Raw genomic sequence first — 10,202 nt, 5'->3', positions numbered from 1 at the left:
CACAAAGGAGGATGGAAAGAGACAATCTCTGTGTCTAGAAAGAGAATATGGAATTACAGAGTTTCAAGACCCAGAGTTTTAAGTGAGAGATCCACTGGTTGTCAAAAAGTCTGTTGGCTTGGATGAAAAAGTAATTCCGTCTTAATCTTACTGGAAATTCTGCACATCCTATTACTGTAAATCCAAGTGTAGTAGATGTTTGTGGTGTTCCATTGTTGTTGTATTGTTAGGGACCATTGAGTCAGATTTGACCCATAACTGACCCGGGTTTTCAGAGACAGTTAATCCCACAGAGGATATTGCCCATCTTTCTTCTGTGGAACATCTGGTGGATTCAAACCGCTGGCTTTCAGGATTGCAGTGCCACTTTATTACCAACAGGCCACCAGAGCTCCCTACCGCATCTTATTTAGTCCATATGATTTTTCCCCCCATCTGATTTCAGTGCACCTCATCCAAATCTATACATGCTGTCACTGTCTCTGTTCAAGTGTACGATGATACCTGTATGTTCTTTCTGTCTTGTAGATGTCTACAAAAGTCTTGAAAGGTCATTCAGCAGGTGTACAGGTTAAGTCCAAAAATACAGAATTGTCAACAATGGTGGGACAGCAGCCACACAACAGTGAGCCCCACAGTGTATAGAGAAGGGGCTCAAGCTCATTTTCTTTAGTGAGATGATTCTGAGTCATGTTCCACAGAGTTCTTGAAGTTCAAGGTTCTTCAGAGTTCATGGATGTGATAGAGTCCCAGTTTGTCCCAGCAACAACAGCACAAACTATTTATTGACTTTTCTACCTTTTTAGTTTCATTTTCTTTACTATCTCACTCCTGTCTCCTGGGATTACTTCCTAACATCAAACCCTTGTCTCAGGCTCTGCTTTCATGAAAATCTAATTTAAAAGTTGGTTTGGGGAATGGTTCTCTACAATAACCAATGTAGAGAGGATTTTGGAATTATTCAATAGTCTATCAGTTACTCAATAAATGGCAAGTTTTGAAGGTAGGGATACAGGAATGAACTCCTAGCATGTTGCAGGGTCATAATGACTAAGACTCTGTTATCTGGTGCTGTTATAACAGAAATACCACAAGTGAGTGGCTTTAACAAACAAATTTATTCTTTCACATTTTGGGAGGCTATTCTTATTACACCAACTCTGACTCATCACAACCCAATGTACAACATTTCAAACCATGGCCAATCCTATGTCATCTTCACAATCTTCCCTGCGCTTGTACCCATTGCTGTAGACACTGTGATAGTTCATCTCAGTGAGGATCTTCCTCTCCTAGAAGTCCAAATTTAAAGCCCTGGTGCAAGGGGAAGGCTTTCTTTCTCTGCTCTGTAGGAAAGTTCGTTTCCTTTCCATACCTGTAGGTATGAAGTTCTTTAAAAATTTCCATGTGTCTTAGAATCAACCTTCCTCCTGAGTCTTGGAGGTTCTCAGCACAAGAGCACTTGAAGAATGTGTTTTACTCCCAATCTTTTCAGGTGATCTCGAGACACAGCCTAATATTGTTGATTGTATCCTACTTGATTAACATCATAGATTTTAGGATTTACAAAATGCTGGAGAACCATGGCTTAGCTGTGTTGACACTTTTTTTTTTGAAGGGCAGTAGCCAGGAAATCAAAAGACAAATGTCACTGGGAAAATCTGCTGTCAGGGTCTCGTCAGAATACTGAAGAGCAATGATGTCAGTCTGGAGACTAAGGTGCTCCTGATCCAGGCTATGGTCTTCAGAATTACATGCTATATGTCAGAAAGCTGGACAACGACTAGGGATAATAGAAGAATTTATGCCTTTGCATTTTAGTGCTCGAGAAGAGTATTGAATATACCATAGACTGTTAGGAGAAAAAATGAGTTTGTCCTGGAAAGGGTAAAACCAGTCTGCTCCTTGGAGACAAGGATTCTGAAGCTCTAACTGATGTACTTTGGGCTTGTTGCAAAGAGGGACCAGTCCTTAGTGAAGGACATCATGCTTGGGAAGGTGGAAGGCCAGTGCAGCTGAGGAAGGCCCTGGATGAGATGGATTAACTTAGTGATTGTGGTAACAAGAGTGAGTGTTTTAGAGACGATGAGGTTGGCTCAGGATAGAAAAGAATTCAGAGCTATTGTACGTAGGGTCGCTATGAATTGCAAGCAACTTGACAGCACTTATCAACAACAGCAACAACTATTTGACACATGATAGACTCTCAAATTGTGGTATATTGGAAGAAGTATTTCAATAAAGCTGCATTGCAATCCCAAAGGTACATGGTTTGAATCTACCAGCTGTTCTGCAGGAGATAGATGGGCAATATCCTTCCATTTGATTTACTGTCCCTGAAAATCTGCTGGAAGGTCATCTATAGGTAGTACACAACACCACCACTTTGTGCATTAGCTCTAGTATTTGAATAGTATGCTTTTTTGTTAAATGCTGTCAAGTTGACTACAACTCATAGCAACCCTATGAACAACTGATCTGAACCTTGCCATATCCTGTGCCATCCTCATCACCTCTGATGTACTTGAACTCATTGTTACAGTCACTGTGTCAATCCATTTTGTTGAGGAACAAAATGCTTATCCTGAACTTCTACCTTTCCAAGCATGATTTGGGCAAATGTAATTAAAATGATAAATATCTAGAAGGGATTTTGTAAACTACTTAAAAAGCCTACAAGAAAGAGAATGACAGCCTTACGTCTGCCAATATTCAATTGAGAGTACACTGTTAATAGAGGCGCCCATGGCAACAGTTACTAAGACCCTAATCTGTGAAAGCTACAATGCACATTGTGCTGAAAATCATGCCTGCAATGTCATTCTAAGGGTGACACAACTCAGAGAAGACACAGTGCTCAGCTTCAATAGATTTCCTGTACTTAATGTACAATCTTTTTTAGGGAAGTGACTAGAACTGAAATTCCAGTGCACTTAAGTAAGGAATTGAAAACATGAATGCTCAGCTTCCCCTGAACCTTCTGGGTTATCAAACATCTTTGCTCATCTGCTGGAAAAGCAGCCTTCTACTGTCTGGAACCCATGTAAGAATTTTGCTTAAGGTGGTTACTTGCAAAATAATGTTTGTTCACTTTAAGATCCACTCTCAACTCTCTTCCTTAAATGCAGACCGAATTTATGCTTTATCAGAGGTCAAGAAAAGAAGACCCGTTCTTGCTATAAGAGTAAATATTGCTGTTGTTGTATGCCTTTGAGTCAGAAGTAACCGATAGCTCACCCTCAGTGGGTTTCAGAAATAGTTAATCTCACAGGAGTAGATTGCTCATCCTTCTCCTGCAGAGCAACTGGTGGATCCGAACCACAAGCCTTCAAGATTGCAGTGCAGCTTCTTACCACTAGACCACCAGAGCTCCTGAGAGTAAATAGCCTATTTGTAATTTTACAGGTGAGGCGGCCATGCTGTTCCTGGTTTGGCTGGCACCTTCCCAGGCTCGTGACGAGCTTTCCTTGCCAAAAGGCAGGAGCGTGGTGGTGGGAGTGCAGGAAGCGTGGCAAGCTTTTGGAGTGGACTGCTTTTCTGGGAATGTGTTTGACGTGCAGGTTTGCTATGTCCCTGGAGTGAGGCTAGCCAGACTGGGCCTAGGTTTTGAACCAGGAGGAGGCCTTAAGCCCAAAGGGCCTTAGGGCCTGTGGCCCTTTGGCCAGGTTCAAATTGTCTTCCTGTCAAACATTCTTCTAGGTGGTATAGCACTGGTCTGTGCGTTGCTGTACAGAGGTAACTCATGGTTGCTGTGATGATGAAGCCTGTGACAGTGATGTGCCAATCGTGGTAATGGGCACCCATGGTGGACAGTGTTGGCTGGCGCTTCCCGACTAAATCAAGCCTGGAAGCAGGAGCGGCATCCACTTCCAAAATGGCTTGCCTCTGGAAACTCTATGTACAAACAGTGTTCAGGCTGTTCGTTCATAGGGTCGCTATGAGTCGTCTACGACTCGACGGCATTAAACAACAACAGCTTATATGTATTTGGGAGAAGTGGGAGTGGGTCTTCAGGGTAAAAGCCCTGAGTGAGGGTAGGGAGTATTATATGAGCCTACATGGATCAGGGTTTTATTAATATTAGAGGACTCTTCTTTAAAATTTTATTTTAATAATTTTAATGAACATTTACAGAGATTTTGGATTTCCATTCATTCATTGTTGCACTTTTCTCCCTGTCCCCCACCCCACCCCCCTACCCCCCAACAGTTTGCTCCTCTCTTTGAAAAATAAAAGAAACACTCCCTCCCTGGTACCCCCCCCCCCCGCACCCCTCCCACTGCCCCAAGTGCACTCCATTATGCAACCTTAATTGTGGACTCTTTTAGAATTTACTGTCCTGACAAGGATGATCAGAGTGATTTCTAACATGCTATTAGAGTGACTCCTTTATGTTTTGAGCATGACATGGTTTTATAGCTAATGAGATAGAGATAGGGATGTTAGGCCTTCAGGACAGTAGATGCCATGTGGGGTCACTTCACCTCAGAAGCAACAATGATATAATTCTGTAACAGGAAGCAAGAACAAAGTGATAACTCATGTACCTTAATTCAATAGTTGTTTTTAGATTCCATGTTGAGAGGAATCCAAACTAAGACTTTAGGCAGCCAACTACAGTAGTCCTAGCAATACCTGTGACTTTTTGTTTTTTTTTACTAACATAAAGTACAACTATCTATATGTCACTTTATAGTTGTTAGAAATATTTTAATACATTGCTTACAACCTCATTGCATTTACATAAGATACCTGTTTGGCACAAAGGTTAAGCATTTGGCTGCTGGCCAAAAAGGTCAGAGGTTTGAACACACCAGCTGTTCTGTTGGAAAAGAGACTTGACAATCTGCTTCCATGAAGACTGCAGTCTAGGAAACTTGAGGGCCAGTTACTCTGTCCTATAGGGTCACTCGGAGTCTGAAATGAAATCCTACTATACCAAAACAGTTACGGTTAGACTTGATGACAGGTTTTTAAATATAAAAGGAGTGTATGCCTCACTATATTACAACTGTTGTTGTTGTTATTGTTAGGTGTCGTCAACGACCCATAGTGACTCTATGAAAAACAGATCTGAACTCTGTCCTATCACGTGCCATCCGTCACACGTTCTGACACACTTAAACTCATTGCAGCAGTCACTCTGTCAATCCATCTGGATGATCGCAACTAGTACTAAAACCAATATTCTGGTAATTGTATTCCAGCTTAATTGTTTTCTTTTCTAGTCCTATTTATTTCTAAATGTCATTACAAGAAAGATTCTAAAGGCTTTATGAGTTAGGCAAAAGTTCAAGAACCAAAGAAAGTAAAAAGACAAAACAAAAACTAATCTGCCTACCCGTTCACCATCTACCAGTTTTACTCTGACGGTCTGTCTGCAGAGTGTTGTACTGTTGGCCAAAAAAGAGGCAAGTCTCATGTTGTTTGATGTCCTAGCCAGTTGCTCTGTGGGAGAATGATGGGCAGCCTCCTCTCATTAAGAATTACAGCTTAAGAAACCCAATAGAGGGTCAGTGTGATTTCACGTGGATGCAAAGGCAGTGGGTTTGATTATACATGGAAAACACTCATCCTTCAAAGCTACAACTCAAAATATCATCCACTTAGTATATCAAGTGTACTGCAAAACTTTTAAAAAACCACAAAAAATATTGTTGTGCCATCGAGTGACCCTATGAAAGTCCTCAACACTTGTGTGACTTTCTTCCTTTCCCCAGGTTCATAGTGTTTATGGAGGTGAGCTATTACGGAAGTGGATGCCACTCCTGCATATTTAGGTCATAGCAAGAGAGAGTACTGCTAAGCTTTTTTTTTTTTGAGAAGAATGTTCTTCTATTCTCAATGCTCTAGACTTTTTTTTTTTTTGGCTATGTGACAAACCTCTTCAATACTTAGTGATTTAACATAATGATAACATTCTTTTTCTCAGCAATCTAAAATCTGCCAAAGCTTGTCTTTGCTTCAGTCAGTACCAGACAAGAACAAGAACAATCTAAAAACTCAATCAAATGTCAGACAGTTGAAGTTGGCCATTTGTTTAGATTTTGCCAGGGATTGTTTGCAGAAATATCTACTTATGGCCACTATATTTTGCTTGAACTTCCTGAAAATATGATGGCTGCTTCTAAGATCAAGGATTCCAAGATAGAGGATCAGACAGAAGCTTCATCATCTCCTCTATCCTAAACTCAGAAGTCATGCACAAAACTTCTGCTACATACTATTCATCGCTAGGTTGTTGTGTAGATAGTCAGAAACAACCCATAGCTGACCTCCAGCCGGTTTTCAGAGGTGGTTAATAGCACAAAAGGAGAATTCCCATCCTTCTCTCACAGAGCAGTTGGTGGCCTCAAATCAGGTGCCTTCAGGATTGTAGAACAGTTCTTGCTACTAGGCTACCAGAGCTCCCTTAATATTCATTAGAAATAAGTAATTAAAGTTTCTTTATTCGAGGGGAACATACATCAACATAGATATAGATAATATAGAGATATGTTGTTGTAGTTGTTGTTATGTGCCATCAAGTGGCCTGCAATTCATAGCAACCCTATGTACAACAGTCCTAAACCCTGCTCTATCCTGTGCCCATCTTATTGCCTCAATCCAGCTCATTGAGAGTCTTCCTCTCCTGCATTGTACCTCCACCCTCCCAAGCATGACGTCCCTCTCCAAGGACTGATTCTGCCTTGCAACATGCCCAAAGTACATCAAGGAAGCTTCAAAATCCTTGTCACCAAGAAGCAGCCTGGTCTCTCCCGCTCTAAGATGAACTTGCTTGTTCTCCTAGCAGTCCATGGTATATTCAATACTGTTCTCCAGCAACACAGTTCAAAGGCATCAATTATCCTTCTGTGATCCCTAGTCATTGTCCAGCTTTCTGATGCATAACAAGTAATTTCAAAGAACATGACCTGGATCAGGTGCACTTTAGTCTCCACACTGGCATAGATAGAGATATGGAAATAGAGATGGAGAGATAGAGATAGAGAGAGAGGTACAAATAGGTATAGCTAGATATAGGTAGAGATATACAGAGACAGGGATAGACATAAATGAGGGGGTCACTGGAAAAAAAGACATCATGCTTGAAAAGGTGGAACACAGAAAGAGAAGACCCTCTTAGCAATCTCAGAGGCTGGTTTGAATTTACCAGATGCTCTATGGGAGAAGTATGGGCAATCTTCTCCAGTGTGATGAAGGAATGCACTGAAGGGTCAGTTCCAACTCAAAGGTACACAAATATCTCATGGCCTTCATTGTTTCAGCAAGCAAGGTTGTGACATCTGCATAACACAGTTGTTGATAAGATTTCTTGCAATCCTGATGCCACAGTCCTCCTCATAGAGCCCAGCATCCTGGATATTCTGTTCCACATATAGACTGAAAAGGTATGGAGAAAGGATCCATCCCTGGTGTATACCTTCCCTGATTTTGAACCATGCATTGTTTCAAAAATGGATGTCAGAAGAGACTCTTAATTCACTATTCAGAGTGCTGAAAAGCCAAAGCAAAGGGAAGAAATCAATAGGTAAAGGAGCTGAACAGAAGATTCCAAAGGCAGCATAGGAAGATAAAGCAAAGTATTATAATTAAATGTGCAAAGGGCAGGAATTGGAAAATCAAAAGGGACAACTCATTCAACATTTCTGAAGCTGAAGGAAATAAAGAACAAATTCAAGCCTTGAGTTGCAGTACTTAAGGATGCTGTGGGCAAAATGCTGAATGACCCAGGAAGCATCAAGAGAAGATGGAAGGAATATACAGAGTCACTGTACCATAAAGAATTGGCTGACACAGAAGAATTTCATGAAACAACATATGATCAACATCTATGGTGATGACGGAGGAAGTTCAAGTGTCTCTGAAGGAACTGGCAAAAAACAAGGACCCAGGAATTGATGGCATGCCGATTGACATATTTTAACAAACAGATGCTTCCCTGGACATACAAGGTTCTGCTAGGAAATCTGGAGGACAACTACCTGGCCAACTGACTAGAAGAGATCCATATGTGACCCGACAAAATGTGAAAATTATCTAACACTATCGTTAATGTCACACACAAGCAAGATCCTGCTGAAAATTATCCCAAACCAACTGGAACAGCACATCAACAGAGAACTGCCAAATGTGCAGGCTAAGTTTAGAAGGCTAAGTGTCTAGAGACATTATAGCCAATATTAAGTGGATCTTGACTGAAAGCAGAGAGTACCAGAGAAATGTCTATCTGTGTTTCATTGACTATGCAAAGGCATTTGACTGTGTGGATCACAACAAACTCTGGCTAACTCTGAGAAGCATGAGAATCCCAGAATACCTGATTGTGCTTAAGTGAACCTATAGTTGGACCAGAAGTTTGTCTTCAGAATAAAGCAATGAAACACTACATGGTTCAAAACCAGGACAGTAAAATGAGAGCCCCACATAAATCCATAGGAATTCTGACATCCATTCTGCATGTGGTACCAGTTTCCTGTTTTAAATAATATTTTAATCAGTTTTCAGTAGAAGTTTATACAGTAAACAATTGTTGTTGTTATGTCTTGTCGAGTTCCTTGTGACTCATAGTGACCCTTGTGCATCAGCTCTGAACTCTATCTTGAGCCAACTTCATTGTCTCAGACACACCCACTCCCATTACGCCAGCCATGATATTTCATAACAGTAAAAGGATCAATTCACCAAGAAGATAAAATAATGTTAAATGTTTTCAGATCTAATAATTGTTCTTGTTGCTGTTAAGTGCTGTCGAGTCACAGGCAACTCATAGCAACCCTATGAAGGAGAGTCCTCGACACTTGGGTGCCTTTCATCCTCTCTCCAGGTTCATACGGTTTCCAGAGGCAAGCTATTATGGAAGTGGATGCCACTCCTCCTTCCTTCTAATAATAGACCTTCAAAATACAGGCAGTGCATTATTCACCATTAGAAGAACATAGAAACAGCCCAAATGTCCAACCACAACTGAATGAATTGAGAAATTGTGGTACTCTCACACAATACAATACAACGCATAACTCAGGAGCAACAATTTAGAAGAATATTACATATCTTGGGAGCAACTGGAGAGCAGTATGCTGAGTGAACTATCTCAGTCTCATAAGAAAAGATACTGCATAAGACCGTTATTGTATAAATAGAAGGATAATTAGTAAAATGTATATGGGGGCCCAAGGAGGGAAGGGGTGGGAGCAGAGGTGTAAGGATGGATAGGGCTGAAACTACAGGGTTGCACAAAGGTGATGGTGGTAGGGAAGAAATGGGAAGGATCTGGTAGGGACCTGAAAAGACAGGTTATTAATAGGCAAGGCCCAATGGTGATTAATTTTATAAAACATAAGTGAAGGGGTATCCTGGTGGAGGGTGGAGCTGGGAAATAAGTGGGTCAAGGCACTGGGCTAAGGGCAGGGTCAACACTGTAACTAATGGTTAACTCCAAAAGGAGGGATTTATCTTTCACTGCTCCAGAAATTGCTTGTCTGTCAGATACTCCTCTAAATCTGAACATTCAGATTAAGACAGACTAGGAAGAAGGATTGACCATTCACTTCTGAAATAGCAGGGCTCTGAAAACCCTACATACGATAGAACACACGTAGACTAACAGAAAAGGCAACCTAGGTAGAACTTCCAAGTATGGAAATACAAAGGAAGAGGAACAGTTGTAAGCAGACACTAGTGATTGGAACATGGAGTGTGAGAACCATGAATGGAGGAAAATTAGAAATTGTTAAGAAAGAAATGGAATGCATAAATATTGACATACTAGACATTGGAGAGATGAGATGGACTGGCATGGGGCATTTTGAGCCAGATCATATGATATATTACTCTGGAGACAAAAAGATGAGGAAAAATGGGGTTGCCTTCATAGTTGAAAAAGTAATTTCTAGATCCATGTTTAAGTACAACATTGTGAGTGATAGGATTATAGCCATACACTTACAAGGAAGTCCAGTGAAAACCACTATCATTCAGATATACGCACCAACAAACCAGAGCCAAAGAAGAAGAAATAGAGGATTTCTACCAACTCTTACAGAGATCGATCGAACATGCAATCAAGATGCATTGAAAATAAGGGGCGACTGAAATGCAAAAGTTGGGAACAGGGAAGAAGAATCAGTAGTTGGAAAACATGGACTCAGTGACAAAAATGAAGCTGGAGAGAGAATGATTGAATTTTGCACAATCAATGA

The sequence above is a fragment of the Elephantulus edwardii genome, unplaced genomic scaffold, assembly GCF_000299155.1.
Source record: "Elephantulus edwardii isolate Elephantulus edwardi_28Jun2011 unplaced genomic scaffold, EleEdw1.0 scaffold00085, whole genome shotgun sequence".
In the NCBI taxonomy this organism is placed as follows: domain Eukaryota; kingdom Metazoa; phylum Chordata; class Mammalia; order Macroscelidea; family Macroscelididae; genus Elephantulus; species Elephantulus edwardii.
The sequence above is the reverse complement of the archived record's forward strand: the minus strand, read 5'-3'. Positions refer to the sequence as shown.